This window comes from Triturus cristatus, chromosome 9 (assembly GCF_964204655.1).
Source record: "Triturus cristatus chromosome 9, aTriCri1.1, whole genome shotgun sequence".
Taxonomy (NCBI): Eukaryota; Metazoa; Chordata; class Amphibia; order Caudata; family Salamandridae; genus Triturus; species Triturus cristatus.
This window is the reverse complement of record NC_140592.1, coordinates 76244901-76268764: the sequence shown is the minus strand read 5'-3', so window position 1 is coordinate 76268764 and position 23864 is coordinate 76244901.

The window sequence follows — 23864 nt, the reverse complement described above, 5'->3', positions numbered from 1 at the left end:
GAGAGACATCTCTTTTCCTACAAGAACCGTTTTTGCTTGTTTTTTTTGGTGTTTTTCAAAAAACATCAAACAAAATGGCATCTGGACAGCAGCAGGAGGATGTATCTTCTGAAGAAGAATTCTTGCAGGAGGCACCATGTCCACAGAGGCCGGAATCTGTTGTGTGGAAATTCTTCACTTTTCCACCTGGAGAGAAGAATGTAAATGCGAGAAAGGTGACGAGCAAAATTTGTGACCGAGTCCTGTCAAGAAGCAGTGAATAAAAATACTCTTGTGGCACTGCTTCTATGTACAAGCATTTCCGGACCACACATCCTCTCAATCTTGCTTGGGAGGAAATGAGGCGAGCTGCTTTGAACCCCTCACCTACTGTGGCAAGTACATCTGGAGCATCCTCAGGAACACCTGCAATGGACATTAGGCCAGAATTCACCTTTCTCGAGCAACACTGCGTGAAGTGTAAGAAACTTATATGCTTCGGTGAGCAGTCGGTGGATGCAGTTTGTGCTGCGGAACGCAACCATTGTTAATTTTTTTGTTTTTGGAATGATAAGTAATTCCAAATGTTTCCTGTTTTATTCGTTCTTTTTTTTGTTCATTTTTTGAAAAAAACAAAAAAAAATACAAAATTGTTCCAAAAACAAATACAAAAGAAGAAAAAAAAAATACTTATCAGAACCACCTTATCTGGTTAAGGAAAGAACTATAATTGCTAGGTAATGTGTGAAAGTTTGGTTGAATATATGTATACAGCATGATTGACTGAAAGAATGCATTAGTAGTGTATGGGGAATTTATAGGTGAAGATTTATGATGAACTACTGCAGCGTGACACTGCAAGCTCTTTAGCTGCACTGCACTGTGGCAATTCCGAAGCACAGGGATGTGACATATGTACATGAATATGTTGCAACTCTGTGCTTCCCTCTGCACTGCTGCACAAACTGCAGCCATGCGGTGACACAGGCACCCTTGCACCATGGTGCAAGGATGTCTGTGTCGTGTGGAGATTGTTTTTGTGCAGGAACGGACACCTTCCTGCACAAAAACAATCAGTAAAGGCATTTTCGTCTTTCAATGTATGTGTGGAATGCAGCATGCATTGAAAGAGGAAAAAATGAGGAGAAATTAAAACAATTCTCCTCGTAGGGCCTTGCTATACCAACTCTAGGATGGAGCAGCATTCACACACATCTCCAGATTTAAGATTTCTCACAAATCTGGGGATGGATCTTGTTCTATGGGTGTGGCGTGGGAACACCCACAGCAATACCTATGGGACGCCCCTTCAACGCAAAGTTCTATGTATGAAGGGGTCGTATTTACAAGGAGAGGAAAAACCACGCAGGGTGGCTTTTCCTCTCCTAGTAAATATGAAGGAGTGCCTGGCGCCATCACTACGTTACAAAAAGTGACGCAGGGTGCTTGTAAATCTGCCCCATAAGTGATTAGGTATTGGCAGACTGATACAATAAGAACATAGTGCTGGATGGGTGATTGAAGAATTGCATGAGACTGACAGGAGGTATCCTACGCTGCATGGGTACTACTTTAGTATTTAATGGAGCGTACCAATAGTATGTATCTGCTTAGAGATTTGTAGGGATTATGCACCGAATATTTTATGTGTACTTGTGTTGGTGCCTAGGTCATTTTATGAGAATACCACTAGTAACTGGAATGATGACAGTGCTACAAACAGAGTGAACACTTAATTTATAAGTGCTACGTATTGGTGGAGTGATAGGATAAGTAGATAGTGGTAGATAAGTGATTAAAGAAGTGCATGGTACAGACTGGACGATTCCTACACTGCATAAGTACTAACTGGGTATTTAGAAGAGTGTATCAATAGTATGTAGCTAGTTAGAGGTCTGCTTGGATAGTGCACACAATATTATAGATGTACTTGTGTTAGTAGCTAGGCCATTCCATAAGTTCATGACTAGTAACTAGAATAATTACAGTATTACAAACAGAGTGTATAGTGAATTTATAAGTGCTTAGGTATTGGTGGAGTAATAGGATAAGTAGATAGTGCTGAATGGGTAATTGGAGAAATGCATGGGACAGACAGGAGGATTCCTACACTGCATAGGTACTAACTGGGTATTTAAAAGAGCGTATCAATAGTTTGTAGCTGGTTAGAGGTGTGCATGCATAGTGTACAAAATATTGTACCTGCACTTGTGTTTTTGACTACGCCATTCCTTAAGTATACGACTAATAACTGGAGTAATTTCAGTGTTGCAAAGAAAGTGCATGCTGAATTTATAAGTGCTTATGTATTGGTGGAGTGATAGGATACATAGATAGTGCTGGATGGGTGAATGGAGAAGTGCATGGGACAGACAGATGGATTCCTAGACTGCATAGGTACTAACTGGGTATTTAGAAGAGCGTATCAATAGTATGTAGTATCAATAGTATGTAGCTGATTAGAGGTCTGCATGCATAGTGTACAAAATGTTGTACCTGCACTTGTGTTAGTGGCTAGGCCATTCCTTAAGTATATGACTAATAACTGGAGTAATTTCAGTGCTGCAAAGAGAGTGCATGCTAAATCTATTAGTGCTTAGGTATTGGCAGAGTGATAGGATACGTAGATAGTGCTGGATGGTTGAATGGAGAAGTGCATGGAACAGACAGAAGAATTCCTAGACTGCATAGGTACTAACTGAGTATTTAAAAGACTGTATCAAAGCTATGTAGCTGATTAGAGGTCTGCATGCATAGTGCACAGAATATTGTAGCAGTACTAGTATTGGTGTGTCTATGGTTTCAAGAATGGTAGTCTGTATTTTAGGGTGTGAGGAGGTGCATCAGATGATCACGTAGATGATGTCATCAGTGATGTCATCAGTGATGTCACTGACCATGTCATGAGTGATGTAATATGTGACGTCATCAGCAGTGCATTACTTTAATCCAAAAAGCTGGCGGCCATATTGGCCTGGTCACGATGTGAAAATTCAGGAATTGATACAATAAAGAAAAGAAAACAAGTGTTAATATGCACACAATGTCATTTCAGCATATCTTGCCTCGTGACCGCCATACCTGTATGTTCGTCAACGTGACTTATGCATAATGAACATACTTAGAATTGCAAACATCAACATAAACAATGGTCTACACATTACTTTAAAGTGAAAGGCTATCGGCCATATTAATCTGGGCACGTTGCGTATTATAATGGTTCTTACACGAAAGAAAAGGAAAAAAGGGTTGTTAATATACACACACTATCCCTAAATAAAGTTCTGACGATTATAGTTCCATTCCATTCACAGCTCATTAGAAATGTCATGAGTGATGTCATGAGTGATGTAACTGACCATGTCATGAATGATGTAATTTCTGAGGTCATTAGCATTACATTGTGGGGGCGTAAGTTATAGTTAGCTCAGGTAACTATAACTGCTGAATTTCACTGGTTGTGTATGAGTGAAATCTGAGTCTAACTATAGAGTCCCTGTAATCTTTGTTTTTCCCCGCAAATTTCTAGTTTTTTTTAACGTTAAGTAAGATGCATATCACAATGGATGGTGGGGGGTTGGAAGCAGGGCCTGGCATTGTGCTGTCCCCACCCAAGCTTGCTGCTCCTGCCTTCCCTCCTCCTAGCCATCCATTGTCCAAGTCCATGTCCCTGCTCCCTTATTACAACCCTGTGTGGCCGTTGTTCTGCCACTGGCCTTCCCGCCTTCTCTGAACAGTTAGCTTGCTGCCCCATCCACCTCCTCCCTATCCTCTGTTGTCTGAATCCATGGACTAGCCTCCTCCCTCCTGCCATGCATGGTCTGATGTGCTGCCACTGCCCTCCATTTAGCATGATGTACCAGTCCACTCCTCCTGCCCTCCATTGCCCAATTCTATGCCCCATCATTGACCTCCTGCTTAGCCTCTGTGCTTAGCTTGCTGTCCCTATTCTCCTCCCCCCGATGTCTTTGTGCATGTCCCTGCTCCATCCTTTTTGCCCACCATGTTCCATGGACCTGCCACTCCTATCTACTCTGAGTGTTCTGTTGAGCTGCCACTCCCCTCCCACCTGCCTAGCATTGTCAGATGACTGTAACCTGTCCCTGCCACCTCCACCCTGCCTGTCCACATTCCATGCCCCTATCCCCTTCCTCCTCTCCTCCATGGTCCATTTTACTGCCACACCCTACTGCCCTCCCTGGTCTGTTGTCATGCAACTGCTTCTCCTGCTTGCCCCTGCGTGGTCTGTTGTGAGGCCCCTTCCCCTGAACTATCTTGTCTGTGCCCAGGTCCTTACCCTCCCTTCTATCCTCTATGGTCCTCTGTACATGCCCCTGCACCCTCCTTCTTGCCCATCATAGCCATTGTGCTGCCACTAACCCGCCCGCTTGCCATTCATGGTCTTCTGTGCTGCCACGGCCCCTCCCACCTTCGCCGTGTGGTCAGCTAGCTGCCCCTGACCCCCTCCCACCTTCCCTCCATGGTCTGTGTGTATGCCATCATAGTCTCACTGTTGCTCTCCATGGTGTGTCTTGCTTCTAGTGCCCATCCTGCCTGACCTCCATGGTCATCTTGCTGCTCCTGCCCTGCCCCCTTGCCCCCATCCCTCTGTTTCCATGTGCAGACCCCTATTCCCTCCCTTCTGGCTTGTCTGTTCCATTGTAATGCCCCTGATCCGTCCCTCCTGCCCTTTATGGTCTGTTATGCTGCAGCTTTCTCTCCTGTCTGTCCATTATGGTCAGCTAGCTACCGTTGCCACCTATTGACGGAATCTCTTTCAAGATTGTTTGCAGTGTGGTGTCCTGCGGAGTCATCTTCGGGGTCACCTGTCAAGACCCTTTGGGTCTTAGCACCACCCCTGTAAAGAATCATTAAGAGGATTTCGATGAAGGCATGGTGATGACCCATGATCACAACTTCTGTAGGCTCCAGTTTGTCTCGCTGCCTGTTTTACCCTGCCAGTGCTTTAAATATAGACCGCTGTAATTGCCTTTCACTGTGGAGCTGAAACAAGAGACCCCAGTGCCAATATGCTGACAAGATTGCTCAAAGCAAAGTGGATGACTCTCTGATATGTCCTCAGTCAGGTATCCACTTCCGACGCGTTCAATATTCCACTTAGCAAGCCCAGCCAATTAAACACCAGCCATGTACTCAGCTGCGCATCACGCCCTTCACCATATCCACTTTGTATCCATTGTTACCATGTTCATTATCTCACATTCATTAGCATTCTGGTGCCACATAAGACAAGTGGGTACTGCTGGTGGAAACCTGCAAGCAATCAGTGCTCCAATTATGCCAGCAGGTTGTGGTAGGCAGTGTATGCCCCACCTCTTGATGTAGGGCGGATAGTTGATAGTAGCCATATACCTGTTGTTGAATCTCCTCCCAGGATTATTAACTCCTTATGACTCTCCAATCATCCATTGTGTCTCCCAGGTCAGAAGTTTAATGCGGCAAAGGCCTGAACTATGGTGTGGGTCTTATGTCTTAATGGTGCACCCCTAGTACTCAGTTTTAAATACAGTGCAATAGTTCAAGGTGGGGCAACTAGTCAGTATCTGTTGTATCTCTGCAGTCAGCTGGGAACAACTCGAAACATCCACTCTGTTGCTTTTTATTCCCAGCCAAGTAGTGGAGTCTCTGCCATTCTCCTTTGCACTTGCCACCTCTTCCAGACAATTCACAATGGTGCAGTAGGCCACACGTTCCCCAGACCACAAGAGATAAGGGCTGGGCTGATCACAACCTGAACTATGAACGGGGCACTCCATCTCATATGGGTGCTCCTGTAGGCGCTGGATGATCTTTTGGGCCTGAATGGTTGGACCTCATCCTACGCACACACCCCCACTTCACCACCACTCCAGCCTGTCATTCTACTGCAGCCCAGCAAGCCGCGCATTCACTCTGCCTCGAGGGAGGAGCAGCCACTGACTACGATAAGAAGCCGAGCATCGCAATCCCTCCTGTCTGCCTCTGTGCTTCTTCAGGTCCAAGCGGAGTTCATCCACTTCATGTAGGCCAATCATACTCTGAGTTCTCCAACAAGATCTGGCAATTATTTGGGCAGCATCACGGAGCACTACAGGGAAAAACAGCCATCGTTCTTGGCAGTCAAGCGCCGACTCCATGTCTCTACTTGTGAACATTGGCGTTCATGGTGACTCTTTGAATTGGATTACAACTTTCTTGGCTCAGTCTTTACCGGGATGTCTCTGTTCCTCCATACCTGTCTTCAATTAGCTCTCAGGGCAAACACAAGGAGATGATGGACGGAGCGCTGTAACTTTTCAGACACTCACCCCCAGTCACAGATCTGGGTTGAATCCATCATCGTTCTTTAGCTCACTTCGCCACCCCAGTTCAGACACAGCTATAAGCAAATCAGTCTTGACCCTTTGCTTCATGGGAACAGTCCAGTTCAATTAGCTCTCAGCCTTCTGAGGCCCCAAGAAGGTCTGTTCTGTCTCAAGTCTTTTTAGTTCTCTCCTATGCAGCCTATGCTCTGTCTCTTCGAGACTGTAATCAGAATAAATGCTTGGCGGACCACCCATATTTTTAATTGCTTTATTTTTCTGCCCTTTGGAAATGCTGGCTTTTGTTTGTTTAATACGCTTAGGAGTCTTTCCTTTTGGACTTTTGTATCCTCCCATGAGGACTGCCCCTGTTACATGTGGTTGGCCTGCCTTTTCTCAAGTGTACTTTTTACTTCACTTGAACAGCTTCATTTGCATGCCCACTTAATATCCCTGTGCCATCCACCCCACCCCCACCCCCCACAACACTGCTTGCCCACCCCCACCACCCCTCGGTCACTTTAAAAAAAAAAACAACTTTTAACTTAGTACATTTTAGCACGGGCAAGGGGAAGATTAAGTGATTTGCCCAGATTCACAGGATGTGAGCCGACGCCAAGGCTCGAACACAGATCCCCAGCTCCTGAGTCAGCAGCTCTGACTGCTGCGCCACATCCTCTCCCTCTGGGGTTCCATGTTGGAGTCATCCATTTGTTCGCCTCAAAGGTGCTGCTCTTACGTCAGGGCCTTGTTTTTTTTATGTACTTCGACCGGACCGCTGTCGGGGATCAGTTGCCTGCTTTAAGAAAAGAGGCTAACAACAGATGCCACCCACCCCAGATCCCTCAGACAGACATAGCCCCAGGCTCGATCGCCATATCTATTCGTTAAAGGCAAGTAGCAGCGGCTCCTGGTTGAGAGCGTCGGGACTCCACCCACTTAGCTGGCAGCTTTGTAAGTTATGCAGATGGTAATTGCTTAGAGCAAAATAGTAACTGCTCGAGCCGTTACCATCCGCATTACTTTCAATATTGCTAATAAAACAAAGCCTGTCCTGGGAGACTCCATCAGTGCCTGGATGCCTTCCTTTCCTTTCTCTCATCCGATTCCTCACTGACACTAGAGACACGACAGGCAACCAGGCACTTTCCATTAAGACACGTGCGGTGATGCGCATGTGCTAAGTTAACTCTGGTTTATTTATGTTTTCTAACTTCAGCATGCCGGGCTGATCTAGTGCCAGCCCTTGCCTGCCATTCTCGGGGTCTTAAGAGACCATCCTCTAATGATGCGCAACGGCGTCAAGTTTTAAAGCACCTCTGGGCTTCAAGGACCTCAGCCCTGTATTTCCCAGGGGTGGCTGTCAGTCACAGGCTGAAAGCAAACACCCCCCTTTAACGAGTAGGGGTGGGCGGAATTTGCGAAGTTCACTTTCGCAAATTATCGCAAAAATGTTAAAAATCTCCGCAAACACGCGGAAATATTGCGAAGATGCGGAAGTTTTTTTCCCGCCCGTTCGCGGTATTTTCTGTGTGGTCGCGGCTCGCCAACTTACCCATGCGGTTGCACGTGGGCGCGGCCATCTTGTTTTCACTTGTCTCGCGGTGCATGATCGCGAGAAGAAAGACGTGATCGCGCGACGAATGACGTTACTACGGGCGCGAGATGGCTACCAACAATCCAACATCTCGTGAGAACGCGACCAGATTGGGAAAACTTGTCGGCGAACGCGGGGATTCAGGTAAGGTGATCGCGCGCACGTGAGAAGGTATTATTTTACAGCGCGAGCAAGCAAAAAATTTCCGGTAAAATGCGGATTGCGGAAATTTTGACATTTTCGTGCTCTCCGCGGAACGCAAAAATTTCAAATTATCGCAATTTCCACGAGCGGAATGGAATTTTAGCCCAGGCCTATTAACGAGTTGTCACAGGGTGGGGTCAGCAAGCATTACTGACCCCACCCCGTGACGAGTTGAAAAGGGTGGAGTTACCAGGGTTTGACTACACGCTTTAGAGCAGGTATTTCTAGGAGTATTTTTTACGATTTATAGCCTTGCTATGAATGCCATTTTTAACGATCTCGTAAGGCTCTTTAGAGCATAGAGCTGTCAATCCACTGAGGTTTCATTTGTATTTTGCAAATGATGCTCTAAATGAAAGTCGCACTGATGGCACAGATGATTCAGGTTTTTTTATTATGTTAAGTTTCATTTAAAAAGATCCTCTTTGTGCTTAGTTCCACTTATTAATTCACACTCACCTTACAAACTGCATCCTATTTACCACTCTTTTCAAAGATATAATGGTTTATGCACTCTTGCTTTAACCTTGCATGCCGCTTTACTTATGCTTTATTGATCACTTTAGCCAATGGCCTCACTTTAGCCAAAGGTCTCACTAACCGCAGGAGAATGAATCCTCTTTTCAAGGCAGTGATGGAAATTTGAACGCGCTCTTTGCTTTTCATATTAAACTATCCAACGTTGACATGCAACTTGTGTTGCACTCATTTCAGACCTGCACTGAGATTCAACTGGAAACTTGAGAGGTTGTGGCCTAACGGTCAATGCTGCTGACTTTAGAACTGCGGAACCAGGTTTGAATCTCAGCGTCGTTCGACAATCTGTGTGATACTCGCCAAATCACTTTAGCTCCCCGTGCCTACAAGAAAAAGTGAATTCATCCTCGTGTAGTATAACTGGTGCTCATGTAAAGCGCTACAACCCTTTGGGCGCTATAAAACTGCAGCAAAAAAAAAAAACCTCTCAGAGCGCAGGCACACACATTTTTCTTTCAAACTGAAATGGTTAATGCGCTCTTTGATAATCTTTGTATCTCGCTACACTTAATGTCCACGTTAAAATCGCTTTTAATTAAGAATTTTATGAAGCTTTTAAAGATAAGTTTCCCTGAACACCCGCTGTTATTTTTTGAGCTAACACAATTAGTAGGTCACATTCTTTGCAGGATTTCAACCGGATCTCTCTGGTGGCATTGCTTCATTTACGTGACGCACAGGATAATTTGTTAAGTCGGTCTTTACAAAATTTTAGAGAGACTTTTCAGCTAGTTTGATATTTTAACTATCATATGTGGTCAGATTGCTATTTTGTTTGTGGTTAACGTTGAGTAGGTTTTAATGTCTTGAAGGCATTAAGTAGCTCTCCCAGCAATGTTAAATGCTTGCAAAACACATAACTATATTAAAAAACGGTCTCAATTACAATGCCAATAGCTCTAACTTTCCCCAATGCGAGACCATTTGCATTGCAAATGCTTGTTAGTACCTTCTTTCAGCCTCGGACTGAGACATTCATTCATTTGGCTTCAGTTTCTACACCTATACCGATTAACTGAGGTTTAACTCCAGCTGGATGGATATCTGGGTGTTATAATGCTATGTCATGGGCTGAGAAGTGGAATGAGCCAAAATGGGCTTAAATGTAAAGTTAGTAAGACAGACCTGAAAAGGATGGGAGGTTCTCCTGATTTCTGATTAAGTCGGGCTGATCGATACTTCCTGTGCCACACCCAAGAAGACAGTTAAGTCTCTTTCCTTTGAGCTGCATTCTGAGTTCACCTCTGTCTCGCAGATTATTTCTTCCTCTTATTTTTTATATACCTTAAGTATTTTTCTCCTTCTGCAGAGTCACTTCTAATCAGACACCAGAACTGTCAATCATTCACTGATGCAATTACACTCCTTCTTTTGCTCCTGAGTACCTCCACAGCCACCTCAGGCATTACTCTGTTTCCTGGATCCTACATAATGCCTCACTCACCTCACCATCACCCAGCGGCATAGGAAGGGGGGTGCATTGGGTGCGTGTCACCCCAGGTGTCATCACTGAGAGGGGTGACAAAATGGCAAAAATATGTATTTTTAAAATAAAAAAATTACACTTGCAACTGTAAGTATCTTATTTTTCCTACTTTCTTTAATAATTTCAATGTGGGGGGTGACAAGACGTTTTTTGCACCGGGTACCACCTGACCTTGCTACGCCACTGCCATCACCCTCTTTCATCCGCTCTACATCTTCCCACAGGCTGTGTTTCATCACTCAACTGAGGCTCCACATCCTCCATCTCTTTCTTCAGCGACTTCCTTCAGTGCCCATGCCTATTTCTCCAAACATGACCACGTCTTCCACTAACATGATCAGTGCTACCTATGTTTTGTACAGTTCCATTAGATCTTGCAGATGTTCCATTGCATGGGGACATTTTTCCTCCTGCCATGTCTTGTGGTCATGCAATGTCACTGTGATACCAATTACATCAGACACTGTTGTGAACAGCGTCATAGTTCCCATCAAAGTCTCTGCCAATTTTATTCTGTGCTTACATTCAAAGTCTTTTATTTCTTTTTTGAAAGTCTGAAGTTTCTAGACACAAGCTAACATGTTGGCATTCTGTCTGCTTACTAACTAGGCTGACATATTTTGAGTTCTGGATGTTTGTATAACACCACGAATGCTCACTGTATAAATGTGCATTTTCTTTTTGTTATTGGGTATTGGAGTAGATAGCCACTATGTGAATCAAGATGATGAACTTATTGAGATGTTTGTGTAGTCTTGTTAATACCTTAGTGTCTGCAGGTGAAGTTTTGTTTTATCAATATAAAGATAAGGTCATTGATCCGAAGAACAACCACTGGCGGGAGATCCTTCTCCCACCTCGCTGCCAAGACATGGAACACCCTCCCACTGAGCCTACGACTGACCCAAGACCTGCTGACCTTCAGGAGGACACTCAAGACCTGGCTGTTCGATCGGCAGCGCCCCCCCCCCCGCGCCTTGAGACCCTCCCGGGTCTGTAGTGCGCTTTACAAATGACTGATTGATTGATTGATAAGATGCAATAAAAACCTAGACATCTAACCATAGATCAGAGGTACTTTGGGCTAGGACTATCAAGTCGGAGGTCACACCACTTTGCAGCTGCAACCATTTTCACTTGGGGACAATACCAGGGAGCAATGTGGAGAAGTGACCTACAGCCAAGCACTGTTTTTCATTCCCGGGCAAAGCTGTGATAGAGAATAGCTGAGTTGCTATGTTTCTTAACAAAATAGGTATGCTGTGTGATCCATCTCAAGAAATTCCAACTACAGCCATGGTCTTTACTGTTTCCGCTAAAATTTAGCAAAGCATCTAGAAATTGCTCAAGGGTGTTAAGCTACTCCGTACTCGCTAACCATGGTAGGAATGTTCTTACTGTTTTCAGCGACAGTGGCATGCATTGCTGCATTCTGTCGCTTTACCTGCCTTATTTTATGCACTAGACTAGGATTATAAAATAAAACATTTTAAAACACTTCTGTTTTTTAGTGCTGGTTTGAGTGTCTTAATCAATAACGAAAAAGGGTTTGGTGTTCCGCTGTGGCCCGGAACTAATCTTGTGTGACTGATCATTCCCAGAAACACCTCTTGTGCAGTATTGCTCAGTGGGTTGTGTATGGGTTGCAATCCAATTGGATTTCTATGTTTTATTGGCTCATTGACTGAGTTCTTGTTCCAATGGCTTAGAAATCCTACTCTATTAACTCTGGTGTGGTGGTCCCCCAGATTGTATCAACATAATCGCTGGTTTAATAAAAGCGAGCCCCGTCTTTAGCCCATATTCACACCAGGAACCTGGACACTTCTATTAAAGTGGTGGGGATGTGTATCAACACTGCACTTTTGCAGTCTTTTTGGTGACTTGTTCAGCAGACCACCGGAACACCCTAAATTTGCTTATTGAAATATCTGTCTCTCTAAATGTGGGGTTCTGCCCCTATGATGGTTAAGACAAGAGGAAAGCTAGTGGCGTGCCTGGTTAAAGCCCAATTAGTCAACAATTTCTTCTTTAGCTCTTCTTTATAACATTATTTGTCAGTAATTGCAATCTTTATCAGTGTATTAAATGTCTTCACCGATCTATTCCTACCAGGAAGGCTCTGCGTGGTAAGGTAATGAATGTCCTGCATCCATGCCGATAAGGAACTTCTTCATACATCCATACTGGAATCAGGATCTCATTCCCGCTGACCATACATGTTGGGGCGCTCACCTAATGGAAGTCTTTAGACATGAATTTAATAACACTGATGGTATTAGTATTAAATAAATCTATCGCACAGAGCGCTAGCCATTAACCAATGGACCTATTGTAAGAATAAGAAAGAGCTTTATAATAAAACCCCATATTTCCAGGGCCCAATGATGTCTATAGATACCATTCCCAGAAGAAGCGCGGGCATGGTTCTCAGATGAGGCATGAAACAATGTTGCATCCTAGCTCCTCTTTCGCATAGGACACGATACGTAGCCCTACTTACTATCTTGCACCAACACCAAAATAAGTACTTACACACGCTTGCTCAGTTTGTGCATTTTATTGTGGATGGATGAGTGGGTGAATGCAAGAATAAGTCAGTCAGGGGATGGATAAATGGATGTATGAGTGCACGCATGAGTGACAAAGTGCATATATAGTGAGTTATGGAGTGGCTACGCTCACCACTAACTGAAATGATGTTTTCATTTATAGGCAGACCTGTTGGCATTGCCAATGTCTGTTGGTTGATGCGCCAATATTTGTATTCTCTTTGTCTTTTCGAGCAGCACAACTGTTGGCGCAGTTTCATTGGAATCTTGCTCGTGGTATGTTCTTGATGACTTGGACTAAATTCTCCATATTTATTCTCTAATCAAGGTTGCTGCTCCAAAGGTTCTGAGAATAAATAAAACAAGTGAATGTTGGCACATTTATTTTTAGGTGCATATAGGTTTCCTTTATTGTGCTCAAGGCTACTTCTCTCATTCTCTTTGCAAGTGGTTGTCTCTTCCCAGTTGATGTGGGTATTTACCAGGCCTGTAGCGACTGTCTCTTCCAAGCGCGGTCAGACATTTCCCACTCCCCTATATCCAGTGACTGGAGCAGTTGCCATCTCTGAGCAATTCTGTGCTCTCCTGCAGCAAGGCTTGGGTAGGGGTAATCTATGAGTCAGTCACTAAAGTGCCCTCTCTGTCTATGATTTCAGCGTTGTAATAAGTGCTTATTCACCTAGCACCCCTCCTCTACTCCGTAAGAATACTGTTTTGTTCTACAGTAGGCCTTTGCTAAAATTCCGTTCCGCTCGCGGAAATTGCGATAATTTGACATTTTCACGATCCGCGGACAATGCAAAAATGTCAAAATTTCCGCAATTCGCATTTTACCGGAAATTTTTTGCTTGCTCGCGCTATAAAATAATACATTCTCGCGTGCGCGCGATCGCCTTACCTGAATCACCGCGTTCGGCGACAAGTTTTCTCGATCTGGTCGCGTTCTCCACGAGATGTTGGATTGTTGGTAGCCATTTGCGCTGTCTCGCGACAGTTCGCGCCCGCAGTAATGTCATTCTTCGCGCGATCACGTTTTTCTTCTCGCGATCATGCACCGCGAGAAGAGTGAAAACAAGATGGCCGCGCCCGTGAGCAACCGCATGGGTAAGTTGGCGAGCCGCGACCACGCAGAAAATACAGCGAACGGGCGGGAAAAAAACTTCTGCATCTTCGCGATATTTCCACGTGTTTGCGGAGATTTTTAACATTTTCGCGATAATTTGCGAAAGTGAATTTCGCAAATTCCGCCCACCCCTATTCTACAGTAGGGTTTCTGATTCCTGTGGGCTGTAAACGAAGGGAGCAGTTTCATTGATGAAAGTGGGAAAATTGGGTTCTGTCAATGAAACATGCCAGAAGTCCCAGTCTGTGGTGTGCTTAATCCCAACCATAGCCTCTGATCCATAATCTCATGCACGGTAATATGCGGTGGAATGCGGTCAATCCTCGAATTGACTCAGACGCGTGTGTCCTAATTCCTGCTCCCAACCTAAAATGGCCGCTGCCAGTCCAGCCTAAATAGCTATGGTGGGCTGGCTCGATTGCTTCTATTGCATAGCGCGGCTGTGAGTCGCGTTGGGAGGGCGCCTCAATTGGCGGAATTATTCTGTTGGTATTATGCTGGGCTGCTTTAAATGAGCTTGAGCTGAAATTGAATGCCATCTCCCAGACTGCTCTACCTTAGATTGCATTTCACTTTCTTTAGGTTGAACATCAAAGAGGAGATTGGATGTGTCATAGCAAGATTACTCCAAATTGCTCTGATATCTCATTTCACAGTTATGCAGCTTGATGAAAGGTGTCGACAGACGCCAAAAACGTTTCCTTGCGAGCGCGGCTTTCGCTAAGATCCTGTCGTGGTTCTTAAGGCTGTTCGGGCGATGTTTCTTTCTCAGCAGAGCTGATGCCTGTCCCTTTCGACAGAAAACCCTCCCCCTCTGTGTTTTGGATTTGTTGCAGGGATTTGAACAAGTGGCTCAGCCTTCACCCCAGGGCGCAGGTCTCCGCCCACTGCTGTTGAGAGACCTGTCCATCATCGCATCTTCTAAGGCCTGTCTGCGGCTTAAGATAGCCATTTCATTTTCCTCATTGTCACTGTTGGGTACAAAGACAGATTCAATCAAGACAATGCCATTGTAACGGAAGTGACGTCATGTGCCATGCTGACATCACAGGGCTCAGCCCTTGTCTAATCTTAGCTGTTTACCAGCCTCCTGCTTGTGAGGTGCTTGGAAAAGGGTGGAGGGGGTTCAACAGAAATAAACAGGGTTCCAGGCCTTCTTGATGTTTACTACAGTAACTTACTTTTTGATTTCTAAGAGCAGGAGATCAAGGTGGTGACATAGTTATCAAAGAGGAAGCCTTGGGTAGCAGCTGCTATTCTTGGCTACCCCTAACTGACATACATGAGTGGGCAATATTTGAACTTTTACGCTTCACACTGGGTTTTAGCGTCTCCAATGCTGGTTCTTTTATTCTGCTGTTTGAGAATGAACAAATTCGAAGCTAAACAATATCTCTTTTTTCAAGATATAATTTACTTTAATCTACTCAAGGCAGGTGAACGTGCTCTTTGGGTTAAATTTCTAATTACTATGTTAGAATTTCTAAATTTACAGTTTTCCAACTTGTTGTGCCCGTCACCTCGAAAATCCCCAAAACACCATGCATTTTTTTTAGAAAGCATGCTATTTGGGGATACCAGAACTGTGGCATTCTAAAATGCTGCTTGTTTCAAAATAAGTTGATAACATGTGTATCTAACAATTTGCACTTGATTTCTGCCATTTCTAAACACAATAAATAATAGTTTCTATTATTATCCAGTTTATTAGTGCTCAAATAACCCACCTTCTAAGGCTAGAAAGTTAACTAGGTCTTGCAGGAATCAAACTGTGACCTGCAGACCACTCACTGGAGTATGGTGTAGGCCTTTTCAAGTTTATCACTGCAGCATACATATTTAAATCCGAAATGCATTTAGTTGCCATTGGTTACGTTTTAAAAGGGTCCATCAATATGTTGTCCCACCAACGCCCTTGGGGGTATAAGTAACTGAACAAAAGTTCACACGTCCTACCCCTTTCTATTCCTACCTTCTCCCAAGTGGAAAGGGTTCCTCAAAGGTATGAATGGACTTTGAACAAGTGAGTCACAAACTGTCTGTCAGTGCTGTGGCTGCTGTCGATAAGAGAACTGCAAATGCCATCTTTAAATAATAGATGCCGAGTTTTATTAAATGGGTCGCTTAGCTTTTGGCCCAAAGCTATGTCCCATAATGCAATATAAAAGCAGAAATATACATAAATTAGCCACTTTGACTTGTAAAGGCGTCTAAGAAATTGCATAACAGCTGCTAACACAGAAGGCCGGAGCTACCCACAATTTCTACATTCCTGATATACAAAAAACAATGTTAAAGCTTGAGGGTGAGAATGGGAATTGAAGGAAATGAGAAGAAGGGAGAGGAAGTAAGGCAAGGGGAGTTATGAGGGAGGGTATAAACTTTGGAGATGGGGTAATGAAAAGAGGGAGGGGTGGGAAAGCAACGGAAGCTCTGGACGCAACAAGGAGGAAAGGAGAGAAGCGGAGGGAGAAGGAGAAGGGAAAAGTACAAGGAACAAAGTGGTGAATATATGCAGCCTTAGTTTGTTCCAATGCAATAGAAACATAAAAAAGGAAAAACAATTGCTGACGTCCTCAGTGGAAGGCTACACTTATCCAAATAAAACCATTGTGAAACCAAAATGCTGCGGGGTCTGGACAAGAGCAAGTAAGGAAGAAAGGCATCTAATCTGAAGCAGGAAACTGAAAGAGGCAAGAAAGCCCCCCAGTCAGGATCGAGGGGCAGACCCAGAGCCCACTCTCAGTGTGTGTTGCATTATTGATGACAGAGTGTCTGCAGCTGTCTGCAGCAAGGCCTCAATGCTAGTGGACATGTGTAGGTTTCCATGTATTGCAGTGGTTGTCAAAGTGCCTGACTGGTGTTTCAGGCAGCAGACCAGCACCTTCTTACGTTTACTGCTTTTCTTCTCACATCACAAGGAAGAGAACCAACTTGCAGTGATATTAATTACTGAAATCAACATTCTGGGTCATTGAGGGAGAGGCGTATGCTGAGGAGTCCCAGTGGCACATGGTATTCCATGGAACTCGCAAGGATCTGTTCATTACACACTCAATTAACAAATTCTAACAGTATCTGTTAGGGGAATCTATTTGCTAAACTAAATCAGAGTGAGTCAGCAACAGTGACCAAGGCCATCAGAATGAGTCAGCAACAGTGGCCAAGGCCATCAGAGTAAGTCCGTAACTATGGCCAAGGTCAGCGGAGTGAGTCCGTAATAGTGGCCAAGGCCATCAGAGTAAGTCAGCATCTGGGCCAAGGCCATCAGAGTGAGTCAGCAACAGTGGCACAGGCCATCAGCGTGAGTCAGCAACAGTGGCCAAGGCCATCAGTGTGAGTCAGCAACAGTGGCCAAGGCCATCAGAGTGAGACAGCAACAGTGACCAAGGCCATCAGCACGTGTCAGTAACAGTGGCCAAGGCCATCAGCGTGAGTCAGCAACAGTGGCACAGGCCATCAGCGTGAGTCAGCAACAGTGGCCAAGGTCATCAGTGTGAGTCAGCAACAGTGGCCAAGGCCATCAGAGTGACACAGAAACCGTGACTAAGGCCATCAGCACGTGCCAGTAATGTTGGCCAAGGCCATGAGCGTGAGTCAGTAACAGTGGCCAAGGCCATCAGCGTGAGTCACTAACAGTGGCCAAGGCCATCAGCATGAGTCAGCAACAGTGACCAAGGCCATCAGCGGGAGACAGCAACAGTGGCCAAGGCCATCAGAGTGAGACAGCAACAGTGACCAAGGCCATCATTGTGAGTCAGCAACAGTGACCAGGGCCATCAGAGTGAGTCCATAACAGTGGCCAAGGCCATCAGAGTGAGTCATCAACAGTGACCAAGGCCATCAGAGTGAGTCCGTAACTATGGCCAAGGCCAGCGGAGTGAGTCCGTGATAATGGCCAAGGCCATCAGAGTGAGTCAGCAACAGTGACCAGGGCCATCAGAGTGAGTCCATAACAGTGGCCAAGGCCATCAGAGTGAGTCATCAACAGTGACCAAGGCCATCAGAGTGAGTCCGTAACTATGGCCAAGGCCAGCGGAGTGAGTCCGTGATAGTGGCCAAGGCCATCAGAGTGAGTCAGCAACAGTGGCCAAGGCCATCAGAGTGAGACAGCAACAGTGACCAAGGCCATAAGACGGGAGAAAAAAAAAAACGACAGGTTGTAGGAGGCCGAGCTCCCTTATTTAAGTCGACTCCCTCCTTAAAAACCTTCTTTAATATTATGGAGCAAGCCGCTATTTCTAAGAACAAAGTAACTCCTTCCGCCGCACCTCCCTACACACTGGACCCCTCCAGCTCATTTAGCATCCCTAGCAAAGAGGCTGATAATCAGATAAACCTGGATTCAGTGCACCCTCAAGTACGGACTGAGAATAGATTCTCTCCCTTGATGGCTGAATCTAATGTGACGGCCCAGACGGCGCAGACAACCCCTCCTGCTGAAATTACTTCTGAACCTCGAACCCCGATAAAATCAGCCCACTTGCCAATACCAAGCCCACAAAATGAAGTTATTGCGATGGATATGGTAGACAATGAGAGGTGCTACCCAGGGGGCTCAGAGGATGGAGGTAGCCAGCTCTCACAACTTCTACAATCTCTCCGTGGGGAAATACTGTCTAAGTTTGAAATTTCTGAATCCAACCAAAAGGAGATAAATGAGAAGTGTACAAGTCTGGAGCAGAAGCTGGACGATATCAGTAATCGAACAAAGGTATTGGAGACTGAGGTTGCCACTTTGTCTCAAATCACTCAAGACCATTCTAAAGACATAGTGGATTTAAAGGCTCAGAATAAACTACTACAGACAGATATCGAAAGACTAGAGTTACATGCCAGAAGAAATAACCTCAAATTTTTGAAGGTACCTGAGGGGGCGGAGAATGGTGATGTCAAAACTCTGATCTGTAAGCTCCTAAGAGAGGGGGTATTAAGAGATAAACCCGAAATCGACCTTGAAAAAGAAATTCAGAGAGCACACAGAGATCCCTATAGGCAGCATCCTAATAGGAAAGCCCCCAGGAAAATCTTGGTAAACTTTCAAACATATGCAGTCAAGGAGTTAATTCTGAGCCGCGCATTAACTGACAAATCCTTACAGATAGAGTCCACTAAGTACCTTATTCGCTCAGATGTGGGCCGGGCTACGGCACAGAGGCAGTGGGAGCTAGGTTCTAGGATGCTTGATCTGAGAAGTATGGGAGCTCAAGTACAAATGAAGTTCCCAGCAGCTTTACGGGTTGTCTGGTGCAATAAAACACACATTTTCACATCTCTGCAGGAAGTGGACACATTTCTGTCCGATATTAGAAAATCCCCCCACGTTTAAAAAAAATAAATAATAATAAATAATAATAATAATATATATATAAAAGGGTGATTTTCCTTTTCTCCTCCGATAAAGCTGGGATGAAAAAAAAAAAAAAAAAAGAGAAGGGTGTAGTATAAAAAAAAAAAAAAAAATGAACGGGAATGAGTGAGGGGGGAAGGGGAGTAAGAGATGAGAAAATGGGTATAAGGGATGAGAAAATGGGGGAAAGCCAAAAAAAAACAAAAAAAAGGCAAAGAGTAAAGGAAAATGGCGTACAACTTTACTACAATCTTAATATCCATGGATGTCCTATCCCGGGTGGGTCCTAGTGGCTCCCGACAGGCGACAAGATCGCCAAAGAACCTAAGGGGGGGGTTCCTCAAGGGTGGAGGGGGGTGGTAGGAGCAGAGGGTAAGGGGAGCAAAAAAGAAAAATTTCCTCATATAAGTATGGACATGAATGTTTGGTATGAAATAGGGGCAAGTACAGACTCAGAAGGTAGAACGATCCGCCGTAAGAGAAGCTCAGGGGGAAAAAAAAAAAAAAAAAATGTTAATGGATTGAGAGGCAATAGGAAAATGGCTAGAGTCTGTGAATTTTTAAATAAGACAGAGGCGGACATTTGCTTACTGGAAGAGACCCATCTGGAAGCACATGAGTGTGAGGCAGCGTTTGGAAAATATAAGTGGATTCAAGAACTACGCTGCTCAAAACAGATAGGAAACACTAGGGGGGTTGCAATTATAGTTCGATCTAATAAGGGGATTAGAGTTGAAAAATCTGAGACGGACCACTCAGGGAGATGGTTAGTTATATCTCTCCTAGTTGAAGGTTCTCCATTAGCCTGTGCAGTCTATTATGGGCCCAATCAGGATGCATCTGGAGCTCTGACACATTTAAAAACTAGTCTCTCTGCCTTGACATCACCAGTGGTGCTGGTAGGTGACTTTAACCTGGTGTTGGATGAGCATTTAGATCGCACATCTAGGGCTAAATATATTCCTCCCCGAAAATCGTTAGTAGAGTTGAAAAATATAATTAAAGATTTCAACTTAATAGATATTTGGAGGGCAAAAAACTGCAACAGGAAGGACTTTTCTTTTTATAGCCGAAAATACAGGCACCACTCGAGGATCGATTATTTTCTTTTGGACCAAGTACTGTACCCTGATGTGGAATCTGTAATATATATCCCAGCCATACTCTCTGACCACTCTATGGTCGAACTGACCATAAATTTGAAAAAGGAAAATCAACAGAGAAGGTGGACATTAGATAGGTCCATACTACTACAAGAGGAGGTCATAAACAACTTAAAATTGGGTATAGAGGAATATTTTAGGCTCAATTCCGGAACAGTAACTGATCAGATCACTTGGGAAGCATTTAAAGCTTATATAAGAGGTACCATAAGTGCATGGATGATCAGGAGGAACAAGGCAAGAAGACGGACCGAAAGAGAGAGCCTTGTTAAGATTAAACAAAAGGAAGAGCAGTTACAGCAGGCCTCTATAGATCTTCAAAACAATATACTTCTTATTCAGAGTGAGCTCGATGATCTACGGGCAGAATATCAGGCAAGTTTAGATAAAATCTTAAAAGATAGGTGGGATTCTAGTAAGCTCCAGAATTTCTCCTATGGGGAGAAATGCGGCCGCCTCCTTGCCTGGAAAGTTAGAACTGATAGAGTTCGAAACCAGATTGGGTCTATTATGCTTCAGGACACAGGAGTCATCACGTATGATGACGCCCTTATTAGGGAGGAGGCTAGATCATTCATGCAAACTTTATATAAAGAAGATGTATGTCCCTCCATCTGGAAAATAGAAGACTGGCTAAACCAAGTAGAGATCCCACGGTTAACAGAAACAGACTGTATCTTCTTAACTTCGAGTATCAGGGAAGAGGAAGTCTCCGTCCAGATAAAAAAAATGGCTAGGGGTAAGGCAGCAGGTCCGGACGGGCTTCCAATTGAATTGTATCAGATAGAGTCGGAGGAAGTTGTCACTGCCTTGACGACTCTGTTTAATAAAATTTATCTATCGGGTGACACTATCCCGGATACCTGGTCTGAAGCGACAGTCACTCTGATCCTGAAACCTAATAAAGATCCTCTGAAAATTGAATCTTATAGACCAATCTCGCTGCTGAACACCGACTATAAAATCTTTGCAGGGGTCTTGGCAGCAAGGTTGGTCAAAGTCATCAAAACAATTGTGCATCAGGATCAGAGAGGTTTCATTCCCGATAGGCAGTTGAATGAGCTAACCTACCAAGCTATCGCAGCAGTAGATGTTGCAGTGGCTAAGAAGCTCCCGTTGACCCTTACGGCAATTGATGCCGCTAAGGCTTTCGATCAAGTAAACTGGTCATACTTATGGTTGGCTCTAACTAGGTTCGGACTTCCACCCAATTTTGTTTCAGCTGTTCAGTCCCTATATAAGAGCCCCAGAGCAAAAGTTTTGGTAAACGGAGTGCTTTCAGACTGGTTCATAATCTCTAGAGGAACGAGACAGGGGTGTCCCTTATCACCTCTGCTATTTAACCTTTATATTGAACCTTTTGTATGTCAGCTCAGGGCTGACCCTGGGATCCATCCTTTTAGAATTGCAGACCTAGAATTAAAATTTGCCCTATACGCCGATGATCTTCTTATGTTTACTTCAAATCCAGATGAGGCTATTCCAAGACTGTTTGAGCAAGCAGAATTGTTTGGAGAAATCTCGGGGTATAGGGTAAACAAAGATAAAACTGAGACCATGCATTGGAACCGGACACGAGGGGTGGCCGGAGCTAAGACACATATGAGGTATCTGGGTATAATTTTGGCCCAAAATATCTCAGAAAAAGCCAAAATAAATTTGATGAGGGTTTATAAGGATGTTTGTGGTTTATTGCAGCGTTGGTCTGGTCTCTCTTTGAGTATTTTTGGCAGAGTAAATCTAATTAAAATGGTCGTTCTGCCGAAGATCACTTTTTTGTTTGCTTCTATTCCACTGACATTTCCAGCACCAGATATAGCTAAAATACAGGGGAAAATAGGCTCCTTCATATGGAATACTAAGACACCGAGGATCTCCTGGAAAAAGTTGAGGAGAGGCCTCGGTATGGGAGGGCTGACCCTTCCGGACTTACTTGCCTATTGTCACTCTTTTCATTTTAAAAACTTCAGAATGTTAGCCGGAAAGACGGATGCCTCCTCTTTGGGTCTATTATTTCAAGCCCTATTACACGGTATACCTCAGGGGCAAGAACACTTTCTGTTTAAATATGGCGATCCACGGTTTTTTAAGAAAGTCAGGCTAAAAATTCTTGACACTGCTCTTAGGAACTGGTTGTATGGCAGAAAGATACTAAAAATTCCATACTATGCTCCTCAGGCCCCGATATGGGATTCCCCGGGTACACCAGACTGCCTGAATGATCAATTATCCCGTCCTCTTAAAGTGGCAGGCTTGTTTTTCTGGCAAGATCTACAGAAAGACTCGCAGCTCCTGAATTGGGAATCTTTATCCTGCCTGACAGGTGGGACGCTATCAAGATACAAATACTATCAGCTGTCAGGATGGTGGGCAACAAAATCTTGGGGAGTTGAATCAATGAACCCTAAATTTGATTGTGTATCTAGGAGTGGTAGATGGAAGCAGGAGGTATCCTTTTGGTACTGGGCCATCCTTGAGTCGGAATCAATAACAGAACCCGAACTGCATAAGCTTTGGGGGAATGCTATAAATTCAGACTCTAACCTCATGGAATTATGGGGGGATTCTTTTACCATGTTACATGCAGTGGTCAAATTAGCGGCACTTAAAAGAAACCATCTATATACTGCATATAGAGCCTATATTTCCCCAAAAAAGCTAACAAAGATAACAGGCCTTTGCCATCTTTGTCCAAGATGTAAAATGCCTGCAGCTGATGACTGCCATATGTTTATAGATTGCCCTGAGATAGTAAGCTACTGGGCCGCGGTGCGAGATTTTTTAGCTGAGGTATCACATAAACATATTGAAGTCACGCCAGAAATGATTATATTTGGATTGCACACAGATTACCATCTCAATGACCCGACATCCAAATTTATCTTTTATGTGGTTATTTTGGCAAGACGAGAGATATGTAGAGCCTGGAAAAGCATAAAGGCTCCAACCTTTATAGAATGCCTGAAACATATAATATATACTAGTGAATCGGATATGGCCTGTGACGGAAACAGCTATGAAAAAATTTGGGCATCACTTGTTACATGGAGGAACAGATAAAAAACATTCCAATGATTTAACCTGGGCACTGTTGGTTTGATCCCTCCAAAATAGCGCGGGGTTATCCGATTGCGCGAAAAGGAGTGGACGTTCAAAAACAGTGGTTGCTTGTGGGTTTGAGCCTCTCTCTCTCCACACCGGTCTCCAACATCAGGGCCTGGTCATTTTGATCGGTGGAGAGGGATGGTGGCCACTCATTAAGAATGCCCATTTTGGTATATGAGGAAAAAAAAAAAAAAAAAAAAAAAAAGAGTGAGTCAGGAACAGTGGCACAGACCATCAGCATGAGTCAGCAACAGTGGCCAAGGCCATCAGCATGAGACCGGAACAGTGACCAAGGCCATCAACATGTGTCAGTAACAGTGGCCAAGGCCATCAGCGTGAGTCAGCAAAAGTGGCCAAGGCCATCAGAGTGAGACAGCAACAGTGACCAAGGCCATAAGCACGTGCCAGTAACAGTGGCCAAGGCCATCAGTGTGAGTTAGCATCAGTGGCCAAGGCCATCAGTGCT